The sequence below is a fragment of the Sceloporus undulatus genome, chromosome 1 (genome assembly GCF_019175285.1).
Source record: "Sceloporus undulatus isolate JIND9_A2432 ecotype Alabama chromosome 1, SceUnd_v1.1, whole genome shotgun sequence".
In the NCBI taxonomy this organism is placed as follows: Eukaryota; Metazoa; Chordata; class Lepidosauria; order Squamata; family Phrynosomatidae; genus Sceloporus; species Sceloporus undulatus.
In genome coordinates, this window is record NC_056522.1 from 350,800,897 (window position 1) to 350,816,713 (window position 15,817).

At 43.0% G+C, this 15,817-nt stretch overlaps 1 protein-coding gene across 1 annotated transcript in view; it reads right to left on the reverse strand.

The window, feature by feature from the left end:
- The window catches only part of FOXN3 (forkhead box N3), a 264,746-nt gene extending 249,473 nt beyond the window's left edge, over positions 1-15,273 (reverse strand). Inside the window, exon 1 of the mRNA XM_042445714.1 lies at positions 15,255-15,273. The gene's annotated coding sequence lies outside the window, so the exon portion shown is untranslated. The remainder of the gene's footprint in view (positions 1-15,254) is intronic.
- Positions 15,274-15,817: the final 544 nt, after the last annotated feature.

Consider the following 15,817-nt stretch of genomic DNA (forward strand, 5'->3'; position numbering starts at 1 on the left):
ATAATAATAATAATAATAATAATAATAATAATAATAATAATAATAATAATATGAGGACTCACAAAGTGTCAGATCCATATGTATGGTTCTGCCATGATGATATGATATAATTATGGTATGATGGTAAGATGAGATTGTGATATAAATGTTACGATAGAGGCTGATTTATGGAGAGGGGAATAGAAATCCTGTGGAAAGCCAAGCTTGGGAACAACAGGAGGGGGCAAATGGCTGGAAGTGAGAGAGATTTGTGGTTTTATGACTCTGTTGTTCCTGCAAGCGGATTGGGGCTGTAAACCAGGGATGCTCTCCTTCCTTGCAATTGAATGATAATGCAGGAAAGGAAAAGGGAAACATGAAAGGTCACTTTGATCCAGATCAAAGGCTGGATGATGGGAACTCTTAAGTATGATCCATAGTTGAAACTTTTCAGTTCCAACACAAATCCTGGACAGAGGAACATCTGTCTCAGTTCCTAGAATAAAACCTTTTGTTTACAAAGATGTTATCTTGGTTATTGGGAACTGAGTCCGCTGATCCTGACACAAAGGCATTGTGAGGAGGCACCCAATGATGTCCCCTCCCTGGGTGTTACCTGGTGTGGGGGGCTGACAGGGGGGCTAGTGGGGGTAGCAGTGGCAACCAAAAGGGCATACTCACCCTTCTTTACAGCTATGATGGTCTCCTTCTAAGGAGGGAACTGTGGCTGTGGCAAAGCCTGGAGAGGCATGCTTGTTCCTTCTTGCACCCCCAGCAGGAGGAGGTGCGACTGGGTGTCACCCCTCTCCTGGCATGTCACCTGGTGCAGTCTGTCTCCCCTGCACCCCTAATGATGCCCTAATGATACATGTCTTTTACTCAATTGTTGCAACACCCATACTGGGTTCTGGCCAAGAAGAATTCAAAGTGCTGATTTTGATCTATAAAGCCCTATATGGCTATTTGAAGGACTGTATCCCCTGTCAGAGCCCATTAGGGTTTTAAGATCATTTGGGCTCATCTGGTTGAAACACAGGACAGGGCCTTCTCAGTGTCTGTGCTCAGATTTTGGAACTCTCTCTCCAGAGAGACCAAGCTGGCCCCATCCTCACTCTCCTTCCAGCAGCAGGTTATAACATTTTTGTGCCACCAGGACTTTACACACTTTTGAGGTTGGGCTCTCAATGCTGTGTAGTACTGGTTTCGAAGTTTTTAAAGGGTCTGTAGGTAGTTTTTTTTAAAAAAAATGTTTTTAATGCATTTTAGTATTTTTAATTGTTTTTATAAATGATTATTTAGTAGTGTATTTTATACTTTCATTTAACTTTGGTAGCGTTTTAATCTGTATTGTTTTAAAATGTTGTTAGCTGCCTTGAGTCCCTTTAAGTGGAGAAAGGCAGGATATAAATAAATAAAATAATAACAATATTAATAATAATAATTTCAACAGACACCCATCTACTCTTTTCTTTCTGCTTTCCATTGCTTCTCCTGAATGATTGCCAAAAAGAGAGTTAAGGGAGAAAAAGTTTGTTCAGTGTGTCGTTTCATTTCTGCATACTTTAAATGTATGTTTTTAAAAAAGCAAAAGATAAAAACCAGAAGTACAGCATGCCAGTCAAAGTCCTTGCTTATGGAATTAATTCATGCTGCATACTCCTGCCCACAACCATGTGTAATACACACATGCCCACACTCTTGATAAAATTTGATGCAGCTGATGACATGGGTTAAGGTCATGAAAAGCCATGCTATAACAACTTTGTTAGCCTTCAAGTGCCACAGGACTCTTTGTATTATTTGCTGTTTATTCTATCATCCATGATAATCTACAATGGATATAATAGTCCTCAAGTCATCTATAATATAGTTCACAAAAATTCATTGTATAATGGGGGGGGGGGGACAACAACCACAGCATCTTGTTGTTTTTGTTGCAAGAGTTTAGCATGGCTATACTTTGGAAGCTCAATAAATGTAAGTGATTCAGGATCTCAGCCACAATTCATGGGATCAGGAACAAGCCATTCCAATGAAATTTCTTACAGTATTTGCAAACAGAGAAATCACCCAAAGAGCCATCCTACATTCTAAGAAAAGTATGTTCTGGAATATGTTTTTAAAATAATACAAAGTCCTTACATTGATGCATGCTCCTCTTTACTGAAACCTCTGAATGCATCATCTCACTTAATATGCCACAGAAGGAGATAGGTGTAAGCCAAGAAGAAGCTATCACAGCAAAAGTACCATTGGGACAAGAATTAACTTTTACAAAAGATTTCCAAGTGGCTCAGATGAAGAGGAAAAAAAAACATGCAAGAGTGTGGGAAGTCAACTGTCATGAATCAGTTTGACTTAAGGATTTGGCTTTCAAACCATGTTCCAGAGAACTTTGGGGTTCTTCAGTGACAAAATACCTAATGACAGACAAGTGTCTCAAAAAAAAATAAACCTCTGTGGTTTATCTTCCTTTTTATGCAGTGAACGTTCCAGTGTTAATGGAAGCACTTTCATAGAAGTATTCCGAGCACTGACTTGTCTTTATATTTGATGACTTTCACTTGCTGAGAGTCAAGGACATGGCCAAGTTTAGTCAATCACCTCTGTGTCTGATCTTTGCCCTTCTTGCCTTATTATCTCAAATAGAGTGGGGAATGTCCAATTTGGACAAGGAGATTGTAAATTCCTCCTCAAGATAAGGGTTGGTACTAGACATACATAACTGTATTAAGGCCACAGGCTAGTCTCTAAGGCCGGTTACAAACTGGCACTTGGGACGTCCGCAGGACGTCCCATTTTAAAAAAGGGGCATCTCTTCTAGACGCCCCTGGGTCTAATACGGACTCTGTCCGTACAATATGGCGCCGGCCGTTCCACACGGCCGGCGCCATCTTTACGTATCGGACGCTGTGCATCCGAACGTGTCGCGGCGCCTGTGACGTCGCGAATGCGCCCCCATTTTGGAGCTTCTTTTTTGCTCTGTAAGGGAGCCGAGCGGTGTGGCTGTGACGGCTCCCTTACGGAGCAAATGGCGGCGGTGGCAGACCGCCTCAAAGCGGCGGTCTATAACCCGCCTAAATTTACAAGGGTTGGAATTGGTCTTTTTTAAAAATGAGGATAAATAGGCCACTCATGAAGAAGCCCTGCCTAGACTTGGAAGATGCCAACAGCTACAGTCCAATTGCCAACATCTCCTTTATGGGCAAGGTGCTCACAGAGGCTATTGCCCACCAATTCCAGAGACATTTGAATGAAATTGGTTATATAGGTCCATTTCAGTTGGATTTCAGGCCTCTCTTGATTCTCTTGACACTCTCAGCACCTCCAAATGCATAACAACTAACAGTACCAGTGACAATTCTGGATAGGTTATCTGGGTTGGCTATTAAGAAGCACCCATATCATGGCACTTCTCCTCCTATTTGAATGATATGGGGCTCCCAGAGCTAACACCATGCCATTGCTGAAGAAACATCTCAAGCTTGTTGAACTGGGTTATCCACCATGTATCTACTATGACTCTGGAATCAGCCCCATAGTGAACTAACCATGGTTCTGACTGGCCATGGTTCAGCCCAGGATAGGCACAGACTCCAAACTCCCTACATCTACCCTAAAATCAAAACTGAACGTCTAGAACAGGGGTCGGCAACCCCAGGCCCACGGGCCGGATGCGGCCCACGGAGGCGGCAGGACCAGCCCCAGCCGGAGGCGGCGCGATGGTGGTGGGCACGCCTCAGGAGGAGGTGGAGGAGGTGGGCGGCTTTTTGGAGGTGGTGGCGGTGGCAGCAGCAGCGGCGGACCTGGCTGGTTCTGCCGCTGCTGCTGCCACCGCCACCACCTGCAAAAACGCCACACCTCCTCCCCTCCTCCTGGGCGTGCCACCGCCACCGCGCCGCCCGCGGCGGGGCTAGGACGGAGGAGCTCGTCCCCTTTGGCCAGCCAGCCATTGGCCAGATGGCCAAAGGGGACGGGCTCCTCTTTCCTGGAGTGCACCGCCCGGGAGGGAGGAGGAGGAAGACTTCCACGGCTCCCTTTCGGCCCGTCCAGCCCCAGGCCTCCCTCCTCCGGGAGTGAGGCCTGGGCCGGACGGGCCGAAAGGGAGCCCGTGGAAGCGGCCTGCCGCCTCCGCGGGCTCCGCCCAGGGCCCTTCCAGCCCCAGGCCTGCTGCTCCACCCCGGCAGGCGGCCTCGCCCCTGGAGGGTGGAAGTTCCACCCCCGGCTTCGGCCCCCCATTGTCTGAGGACAGCAACCCGGCCCCCGGCTCAAAAGGTTGCCTACCCCTGGTCTAAATCTCAAGATCCACCAAATGGCTGGAGCAAAAAAAAACTACAGCTTACAATCTCAGCTCATGGCGTTTTCTGGCCATAAGAATGTGTACCAGGAAACTGAGTTCACAATCCTTTCACTCTACACCTTCTTACCCCAAGTTTTCTTCATTTCAGCAGTCTAAATGAGATGGAGAAAAATGTTTTCTTACTAAGATTGATAACTGGAAGTTCCAAACATGCCGATCCATTGCATCATCTACCCAGAAATCCATCTTTAGTGTTCTACCTTCTATCTACTCCAAATTAGCTATACGTGGTGCCCTCGGGTTACGAAATTAATTCGTAATGCGGCCGCTTTCGTAACCCGAAAAGCCTTCGTAAGCCAATTGCCATAGGCGCTAATGGGGAAAAGCCGCGATTCCGTGCGAAAAAGCCGAAAAAAGCACCAAAAGTTTTTTCGTAACCCGAAAAAACATTCGTAACCCGAAAACATAATTCCCTATGGGATTTTTTCGTATCCCGAATTCTGTAACCTGGGTATTTCGTATCCCGAGGTACCACTGTATGCTAGCTATACTTGTGAATATTAGTTAGGATTAGAATCTTGCAAGCAGTTATATGGCAGATGTTTGGAGGATCCTTGACAGACAAGGCTAAATGTTTGCAACCACTGGCACAATGGATTTTGAATCACCAGTGTGGGAGAATAATGATGATGTACTATTATTCTGCCTCCAGCACACCCTTCCAAATTTTACCCCAATGATATTTGGACATTGCAGTGCTTGCTTTATTTAATTCTCATTTTCAAATGCCGGTCCAAGATTCAGACAATATGTGTTTACATTTGATTATGTTTTAATCTTTTTGCTTGTTTTAGTTCCATATATACATCTTTATAAGATATATACATCTTTATAACCTTGCAATAATTTAATTATACAAAATATCCCTGTTTAGTAGAGTCTTTTTGCTGTTGCATAGTTAATGAAAGGCAGTAATTCTCCAAGAAAAAGATTTGGGTTTTTTTGCAAGCCTTCCCTTCAGGTTGCAGCATAAGAGGTGCATATCCGGATGGTATTCTGGACACCATAAGCTTTGTTTCAGCACTTCTGATCTCTACATTCTATGTTTTACTGCATAGTGGTTAGCAGTAAATCCCTGTAACTAGACTGAATCCACTATTGTGCATCTGCCAGCAAAACAGAAATGGCAGACAAAATGCAATACTCCTCTTCCAGCAGCTCCCTGTGTACCTCCCAACCTATTCTGAAAGTTTGGGGTATCCTCTGGAGCTGATGGGGGAACATGAAAGCTCATGAGGAGGGGAGCAAGGGAATGTCTGTGGTGTGAGTGGAACTCTGTTTTTGTGAAAACTAGATGTAGGCCACAGGAGTGGGCACTCTGTAGTCTGTACTGCTGACACACCATGTTGAATATTAGGTCCATGGTAGACTATCCCAGGGGATCCAGATGACACACATTGGTCAACCAAACCATATTCTGCAAATAAAGGAAAAACATAGTTGCACCTAGATCATTTGAAATTAATATGGGTTTGCTTCATTAAGTTTGCTTCATGCCTGCTTGCTTTGTATTTTGATGTCTTTTGAAAGCTATGTGAATTATATTCTTTTTCTAACTATGGACTTTATCACACGGGGGAAAATAAGGGGAAAGTGGGGGTTTAAACAGACATTATCCTGTGAAAATCGTGCAATCACACTGAAGATTTTCTCACACATCGCAATTAAAGAGGACTTATCCCAGCAATAACTAGGTAATAACCAGCAATAAATAATTCATGTATTCATTATATGTGTGTGTGTGTGTGTGTGTGTGTGTGTGTGTGTGTAATTCATGATTGTGCATTTTCATGGGATAATATCTGTTTAAACCCCTGATTTTCCCTGTGTGAAAAAATCGTACAACAGGGAAAGACAATCAGACTGTCTACTACACACACACACACACACACACATCATGATTACAGTAGTATTTGAAGTCTGATACTAGTCAAAGCATATAAATATTTGGATATGTAGCTGACAGGTGATTTACACTAGAATAGTTAGCAATACACCAGATGATTCAGATCCTGGCACATTTTTGTCATGTTCATTCCCTTATAATGGATGCTTCTCCTTCAGAATTCATGTTTACCTAATCGTTTGCAGCAGGGCTAGCCCTTCCATGAGGCTTGGTGAGGCAGTTGCCTTGGGTGGCAAGGTACAGGAACAGCAGGTGCCTGCGCACCCACATGTACACACACAACACTGCTGCAGAGCAGCCAGTGAGTGAGAGAATGAACAAAACGATTTGCCAGCTACCTGCAGCAAGTAGTACATGTGCCAGAACCCACTTTCTTCCAAGTCAGAAGCTGGGAGTCTCCTTCCAGTGCTGCTCCTGATGGTGGCAGACCACTTCTTCAATGGGAAGTGGGGAGAATGAAGAAGGCAGGCAGGTACATCTTATCCTACCCACCCCTCTTGCTCTGGTTTGTCTCACTTCTCCCCACCCTTAGCTATCAAAGCCAAGCAATGCTACATCATGTTGAATCCAATGCTCGGGGGGGAATGGGATAATAAGTAAGTAAGTAAGTAAATAGAGGCAGCTCCCAGAATCCCTCAGCTTCACATGAGCAGTGACCAGGCTAACTGGGGGGGGGGGGGGGTTAGGAAGCATTTCTCCCATTCACTATCATTCAATCAAACTTCAATATGAAGACTCAAATAAACACAATAGGTACTTAGAAATTCTCTCTGTGTGTTCAGTGTAGGTTATTTTCAGATAAGTGTACATAGGAAACACTCTCCATTGACACCCCCTTGTCACGGGGGAGAGGCTTGCGTACCCTAATGAAATTGTGAGCTTTGCCGGCGGTGGTATAATAGCCACCAGTAGGGCCTCCCATGCCAGACATCCAACCATTTTTAATTGGTAATTTATGAGGGGACTCTTGGTGGTTCAATCTTCCTGATCATTTGTAGGTGAGGATTAGCCCCTCTTAGTCCAGTCTGGGAGGGTTTAGTTCCCCCCCCCCTCATTCCAGAGCCCCTGGATAGCATGGAGCAAATTCTGCCTTTTCACACTACACAGTTATGATTCCACTTTAACTGGCACAGCTGTATTCTGTAGAATCCTTTGGGGAGGCACTTGGGCTCTCTGGGTGAGATTCCTATGTGCCCTTAAACCGCAAAACCCAAGATTCTGTAGGGTGGAACCATGACAGGTAAAAGTGGAATCATAGTGCTATAGATATGATCCTAGATCCCTGGCTGGATCCCAGTTGCACAGTTCTTAATGCCTACTTGATCTGCGGAACTGAAATCACAAGCAGAGAATGGAGCCATACACTTCCACCAGTTGCCAAAATTCTAGATCCAGAAATGGGAGTTTCATCATTGGCAGAGTAGATCAAATACACCAAAAAACCTCAAGGTTTTCCTTCTAGAACTCCACTAATGGAGAAGGAAAAGAATCTGTAAAAGAATTACATTACCCCTGTCACCTGGCTTCAGGAATGTTTCTTCACTTCTATATGTTGATACTAGTAAATATCCCTCTTCAGAAACCCTCGCACAACTTTTTAACTTCCCTTACCCATCACATTGTCACTTTACGGGGAGACTCACCAACTCTGTTGCAGACCATGGTTCAGAATTACAGAGCTAATCCTAGAGCAGAATGCCAACCTCAGTAAGCTTCTGATCACCACCGAAGCAATACTCTGGGATTTCTTCTTCTTACACTTAGCTTTGCATTTGGTCCAGGAGCTTGATATTTTGCCAGCCTGCCAGCACTCATTGACCTACACTGCTTCCTCTTTACTGCCACCTGCCTGCCAAGTGCTGTACCCACCCATTGCCAGGATGTAAAAGCATCTCTCTGCCAGAACCCTCAGGCAATGACTCCACCATGGCCTTTGTCTTTGAACAGGAGATTTGCCAGCTAAATTTCCCACCTCTTCGGAGGAACAGTACTGGGCTGTATTCTGTTCAAGACATCTGGAAACACCCCTACCCTCAAAGAAGCAACTCGAGTACACTACTTCTGAAAAAGTAATAAAGTTGAATTCTGTGATAAGGATTATTGTTTACATCCTTTGAATTATTAGGGCTGCAGATAGATTAAAGAAATTGCAGTTTTGTTGTATCCTGGACTGGATCCAAATTTAGGCATGTGTCACTGGGCAGATGAAAATAAATTCCCTGTTCATTGTTTTCTAGGAAAAAGTACCTCCTCTACCACGCAAAGAGGAACCTTGCAGAAGGAGACAAGTCGTTGTATATGGTGAGGTGGGGGATTACTCTAAATAAAACAGAAGAATATTCCCTATGGGGAGCTCTCCTGTCAATAGAAGGCCAATCCTGGATCCAAGCCTCTATCGATATAATTTGGGAAAATGCATAAGGATATTTTTGAAACATTAAGCATGGTTTATGTTTCACAAAAAAAAAACCCAAACAAACATATGAAACTTTATGTTTTATAAAACAGCATAAAAAACAATATTTCTGAAATGTAAAGCATGTCTTATTTGTTTCTTAATGATGCACACATGGGATATCATTACTATTTGGTATTTATATATAATTCTTTTTTCCTCCAATAGGTATCCACAACAGCTTACACAGAAAGGACAACAATATAATCTAAATCCATTTTCTAATCAAAATACAAATCAAAGTGCCACGACCTTTAAAGTCCTATGTAGTTTGGGTCCAGACTATCTGAAAAACAATGACTGCCATCCTGTTGATCATTTACAAATGTGTTAGAAAGACTTATGCATTTGTAACTGCTTGGTATTCATATTTATGATCACCTCGAAGTCTACCTTAATATCCAGCAGCCACACCAAGCAACAGAGGCTTGTTCTACTGGCAATCAGGGCAATGCAGTATGATTATTACAGCTCCTCCTGTCAGCAATCTGTGGTGTGACAATCAGAAGCAGGAGCCCAGTTGCAACTCCTCATTGCACTGCAGATCACAGGTGGAAGGGAGCTAGAAACACCATCCTGCTTTATCCTGCCATACCCCAATCGCCAGAAGTATGCATGTATTAATAATAATAATAATAAGTTAAAAGTTAATAAAAGTTTATTTATATTTCCCGCCTCTCCCAAGGATCAAGGTGGGATTACATCAGTAAAAATGATACAATAATACAAAATACGATCAATAAAACACTAATACAGGGTAGGCAACCTTTTTGAGCCAAGGGCCGGGTTGCTGTCCCTCAGACAACTGGGGGGGCCGAAGCAAATAAATAAATATTTTTTTAAAAAATAAATAAATAAATAAACCTGGACAAATGTAGGACAAAATTTTCAAATGGAGGACACTTTTTTTTTAAAAAAAATGGAAGACACACAAAAAATTTGCTGATTTTTAAAAAAATGTTAATATAAATGCATGTTTCGGAAATCTTCTATAGACAATTGCTCCCCTTTCCTGCTGCTTGCCCCCCTTGCCTGCCGCTTGCCCCCCCTTGCCCGCCTCCTCCTGATAGGCCAAAGGCCCCACGCCCTCACACGAGAGGCCAAAGGCTCCGGCGGCAATCAGCGGCAGGACCGGGGGGGGGGCTGGTCCCAAGGCCTTGCCGGGCTGCATCTGGCCCGCGGGCCGCAGGTTGCCTACCCCTGCACTAATACTTCAATTCTACATTTAGTAGAACTTCCATAGCCAGTGCCATCATTAGAGGGGTGCAGGGGGTGTGGACCGCACCAGGTGACACCCCAAGGTGGGCTGGCACCACTGCTCCTCAAACATCTGCTTTTGGGCAGAAATGGGGTGTGGCATTCACCTGTGTCTTTTTAAAATTCTGAAGAGATTATGTGAGTGGAGTGAGGCTCAGTGGGAGGAGAAAGGAGAAGCGCCAGCTTTTTAATTTTTAAAATTTAATTTGATGTTTTAATAAATTTGTTCATTGTTTAATTTGCTCTTTTTAATTTTTTTTTAAAGCATCACATTTTACCAAATGTTTACTTTAACCACATGAAACTACGTATGTGTAAATACATTTAGGTTGTGTGTATGATAACAAAATCCATGGATGCTCAAGTCCCTATTAAAAATAATGACATAGCAAAATGGTGTCCCTTATAAAAATTGGAAAATCAAGGTTTGATATTTGAAATTTATACTTTTTTTTTAACATTTTCAAACCGTGGATGCTTGAATCTGGGTATAAAAATCAGTATATAAGAAGGGCCGACTGTACAAAAAACATTACTAAGGATTCTGTATGGTGTGGTATGGGAGAAGATCAACTGGGGTGATGGTGACACCATGAGTTACCACGCCAGGTGACACCAACCCTAGTGATGCCAATGTTCATGGCTAGATGCAGCAGCTTGTCATTAAAGTAGGTTTGCCGGGGGGGGGGGGCAAATTCATAACTAGTCTATTATATAAAATCTCAGTCCATATCTCCCCTATAAGCACCCTTAGTTTTAAGATATTCAGGAGAGGGCTTTTTCTCCATCCCACCACCATTACATTGTGTTCAGTGAGGACACAGAAGAGAGACTTCTGGGCAGCTGCTCCCAAGTTGCTCCCAGGAGGTTTAATTTGTGCCCTATTTGTTTCCTTTCTGCCAACAGGCAAAGACCTTTTCATTTATTTATATATTTTTATTAAGAATTTCCAAATACAATAATAATTAACACACAAAGAATGAAAGAAAAAAAATAGCAAGAAATGTTATTAAGATAGAGAAAAAAATACATACAACTTCCAACCTTACTTATGACAATTATACATAACTGAATAGGGTAGTTTCTTCAAATATCATTACCATTTACGTACTTCTATTGCTTACCCTCATCTGCTAATTATCAAAACCCAAAGCTGACCTGTTATTCACTTTAGTCTGAAAAAAAAAAACACTAATGAAAGGTTTCCAGTCCTTTACAAAAGTTGCAATAATTTTTCTCTGATCAAAGTTCTAAATAAATAAGTCTGATATTTTCAACAACCATTATTCACATGTTGGTGTCGTTGGATTTTTCTGCTTCTGTGCATACAATAGTCTGGCTGCTATAATTGCATATCAAAATAATATTCCACATTCCATCTCCATGTGATCTTCCACAATATGTACAATTCCAGTTTCATTGGAAAGTTAACTTTCAAAATAGTGTGTCATATACAATATATTTGATTCCAGAATTTCTTGGCCCACTTACATGTCCACCACATGCGATTAAAAAACAACAACCATTACATTCCTAACATGAGTTTGAAACACTGTTTTTCTAGCGTCAATTTTTCTAGCGTCAAATTCCATTGATACATCTTAGAATCATAGACTCATAGAATAACAAAGTTGGAAAAGACTACTAGGGTCAACTGGTCCAACCCCTGCAATACAGGAATATACAATCAAGGCACTCTCGACATATGGCCATGCAGTCTCTGTTTAAAAACCTCCAAAGAAGGAGACTCCAGGGTGAAACAGACCACCCCAAAGGAGCGGTTTGCCACTGCCTCTTTGAATGCTGGATTGGGGCCGGGGCAACCACATGCTGTGGCCCTGATCCGTCATTTTTCCAGGCCAAAAAGAAGTGGCAAAATGCTCCAGAAAAGGGGTGCCCTTGCTGCCGTGGCAGCACTTTTCTGCACTCATTTTGGTGTGCAGCATGTGAACACCACATCAAAGGATTGCCATAACACCACCCACCATGTGGTCAGGTGAGCAGTGTGATGATGGCTTGGGGGAGGCATTGAGGCATGCATTTCCCAAACGCCACACCCCCATGTCGCCCCCAAGCCGGCACTTGCAGCCGGTCTGTACAGCCCCTCCATCGCACTATGAAGCAGCATATTCCACTAACAGAAATATCCACTGCTGAAGATAAACATGTGAACAACCACTGAGAAGATATCCTCACCAAGCGAGCCTGTGATGATGGAGGGACTGAGAGAAAAACTTTCCCTGTAGATCTTAAGACCCTTGCAGTTTGTTTGGGGAAATAAAGTTTGAGGTCTTCCAGTCCTCAAACAAGGAACCAGGAATATCTCCTCACTGAAGGCAGAGACCTCTCATTCCCTTGTTAAAGTCTACCTCAAACTCAGTGTTATTAATTCCTTGCAGTGTTTGTGCTGTTCTTGTCAAATATTAATCTTACACACACACACACAAACCAGTAGTGTTACCGAGGGGGTGCAGGGGGTGCAGAATGCACCAATGAAACCCCAGAATGGGGGGGGGGGGGGACACCCGGCCAGTTCCCCCCCCCCCATGGGGGTTGCCTGTGGCTGCAGGCCCACTTTACAGGGCTTTCCACAGCCACGGGGACACTCAGCTGATGAGATGAGTTGGTAAAATCTCCTCTGAAATGCTTGCAATGGCTCGGAGGTCCTCAAATCTGTGATTGGTTCTAAAGAAATTTTGACAGCCCTGGTAGTTGTTTGGTTTACTGCTATGGTTGAGATGGTCATAGAAGTACTCACTAGGTAATAATAATAATAATAATAATAATAATAATAATAATAATATCCCGCTCAATCACAGGAAATCTGGGCGGGTTACAGCAATAAAAAATACAATTAAAAATGCAAACAGATTCAAAATAATCCCTTTTCTAACCGCCCATCCCAGTGCTAAAACAACAATATTAATAAACAATATAAAACATTAAAATACAAATGGCCAAAATTGGGGGGAAATTTGACGGACAGAGTGAAGCACAATTAACGGTCACATGTATGTATTCATATTCAGGGAGGGGAAGCTAAGTTGGAAAGGCCTGCTGGAAGAGATCCACCTTAAGGGCCTTCTTAAAGGCCGTAAGGGTGGAAATGTGATGGATCTCCTCTGGCAAGTTATTGCATAGCTTCAGAGCAGCGATGGAGAAGGCCCTCTGGGTAATTGACGTCAGCCTGGATTTTTTAGGCTGAAGTAGATTTTTCCCAGAGGACCTTAATGTGCGGGACGGGCAGTACAGAAGAAGGCGTTCCCTTAAGTATTCTGATCCCAAGCCATGAAGGGTTTTAAAAGTAATCACCAACACTAATTGGCAACCAGTGGAGGGACTTCAAAACTGGTGTTATATGATCATTACGAGAAGTATCCATTATCAGTCTGGCTGCCATGTTTTGTACCAGTTAGAATTTCTGAACTTGGCATGAGGGTAGTCCCATGTAGAGCACATTACAGAAGTCCAATCAAGATGTTACCAGCGCATGTACTACTGTTGTAAGGTCTCCCAGTTCCAGGAAGGGGCGCAGCTGACATTTCAGCCGAAGCTGATAACAGGTGCTCCTGACTATCGCATCCACCTGAACTGTCAGCTGAAGTGACAAGTCAAGGAGCACCCCCAGACAGCAGACAGAGTCCTTCAGGGGAAGTGTGACTCCATCCAGGTAGTTGCCTAACTTTTCCAGATATTGGTGCCAACCACAATGGTGGAAGAGCCACACATTGAATGTGCATGACTAAATCAATGGCACCAGCTATGCAACAGGTAATCTAGACAAAAGATACTTCTCTACAAATGAATCTGACAGTGGAATGTGTAATATATTAGATGCCAAGTAGGAGTTCAGGAGGATCTTACACTCTGAAACTGACTACCTGTACTCAGCTCTCCCAATTACACCGGTTATCAAAGTAGTGGTCTTCTTTAAAACAAGAAAAATCACAGGAAATGTGGATGAATTCTAATGTTATAGTGAATGTCCCAAATTAGTGAATTTACTCAGAATTCATATATAGTTACACATAATTTCAGATCCATTTTGTGAACTCTTGGAAATATGTATTTCCCCACTTTCCCCAAAGCATGTGAATGAAAGCTGACAATCACATTTAGGCAATTCCAACTGTTGTAGTGCATACCTGCATTTTTAAATTTTCACATTTGTTTGGGCTTGCTACCATTCATATTCTAAGCAAAGGAACAGTCCAGGTTGTGCTCTGTGTGGAGGGCATTGAAAGAAGATAGGAACTGGGGAAACAACCGGACTTTGGGGACTCCTGTGAATGAAGCAGTTTGCAGGGGAAGGGAAGTGGGGAAAGCATAGAGAGACCAGGTTGTGCCTTTTACTTAGCTGCCTCTGAAAACATAAAAATGGCTAGGAATCTGAACAACAGGTTCAGCATATTCTCTCACCCCAAGAATCACTCATTAAAACTCTGCATTTCATAAGATTCAACCTAACAGCTAGAATCCATGGAGCTCAAATGTAAGCTTCTCTTTGTATCCATTTGTGCATTTTCTTCTCCCTCATACACAATTAGCAGAGAAGTATCCTGTCCTCTCTGAGCATGCATTTGTTGCTATAAATATTGCAACAGTTCTATTCTTCACGTAATCTACATTCTCACTGTTGTCATATTCTTGATGCAGGTGCGCGCACACACACACACAGACAGAAAGTAACAGCAAGATGCCAAAGACAAATCAGGGTCGGATGACAAGAAATCTGCTATTTACAAAAGCAGTCCAAGAAGACAATGGAACACCAAGTCTTCCCAAATCAAGCCAGTGGTCCGGAGATGCAACTAAGTCGTTCGAATCTGCAAAAAGCTCTCCAACTTAAACTCCCTCCATTAACAGCGACAATTAAATCTAAAATCTTGCAAGATTCAGTAGTAGTCAACCTTCTAGCGTGCTAAGACAAATATGCAATCTCTGTCTATACCATTCAAAGGAAATAAAGGAAAGAGAGGAAGGGAAGCAAAGAAGCAGAAGACAGACCAAAATGTCCCACACCATCTTGCTGTGACCACACGCTTCTTAAACAATTCCATTCAAAAGCTTTTGCCCTCATCTACATGCAGCGGCATTCAGTCCCATTTCATCATTGTGCCCAAATCAATGCAGACTCCTTGAATGGCCCCCTGCAACTTTCAACTTTGACCGTGGCGCTCCGGGGGCCGAGCAGAATGCCAGGTCCAAAGCCGCAAGGCTTCCTTACGACAAGCTGGTACAAAAATCCATTTCAAAAGACATTTGAATTTAGATTGGTAAAATTCTTTTACACTTACTTAAGACAGTGTATGTGCTGCTTTGCCCACTGATGCGATATCAGAAACCTGCAAGCTACTATTTCTGCAACTGTGTCACTGTAGATAGTCTGAAACATGTACGTAGCTGTTGCCATGGAAACAAACACAGCTAGGGTAGAGTGCCAAGCTGTGTTAATTCCTTCAGCCATGAACCCCAGGGGAACACTAACATTCATCTTCATTCTCCTTTTGTCTCTGACTGCTTTCATTTTGCAACACCCCCCACCCCGGTATTATCAAATGTACCAGACAGATAGATAGGCAGATAGATAGGTAGATACACGGAGAGGTAGAGAGGCAGCAGCAGACAGACAGAGATGTAAATGCCCAAACTTGAGAATGCCCATCGATTGAATAATACAAGGGTTGTGCGTTAGTTAAACAGAAAAGAATCGTTCCCAGGCGCTTAACTTCCCATGCATTCCCATAAAACTTAACTTGGGAAGATGGTGAAAACAGCTTCTGTTGCTGTGATGGGGTGAAGATTAAATATGGCAAACATTTTTTGCTTGCTTCTTACAAAGAACAATTCCCTACCTAAA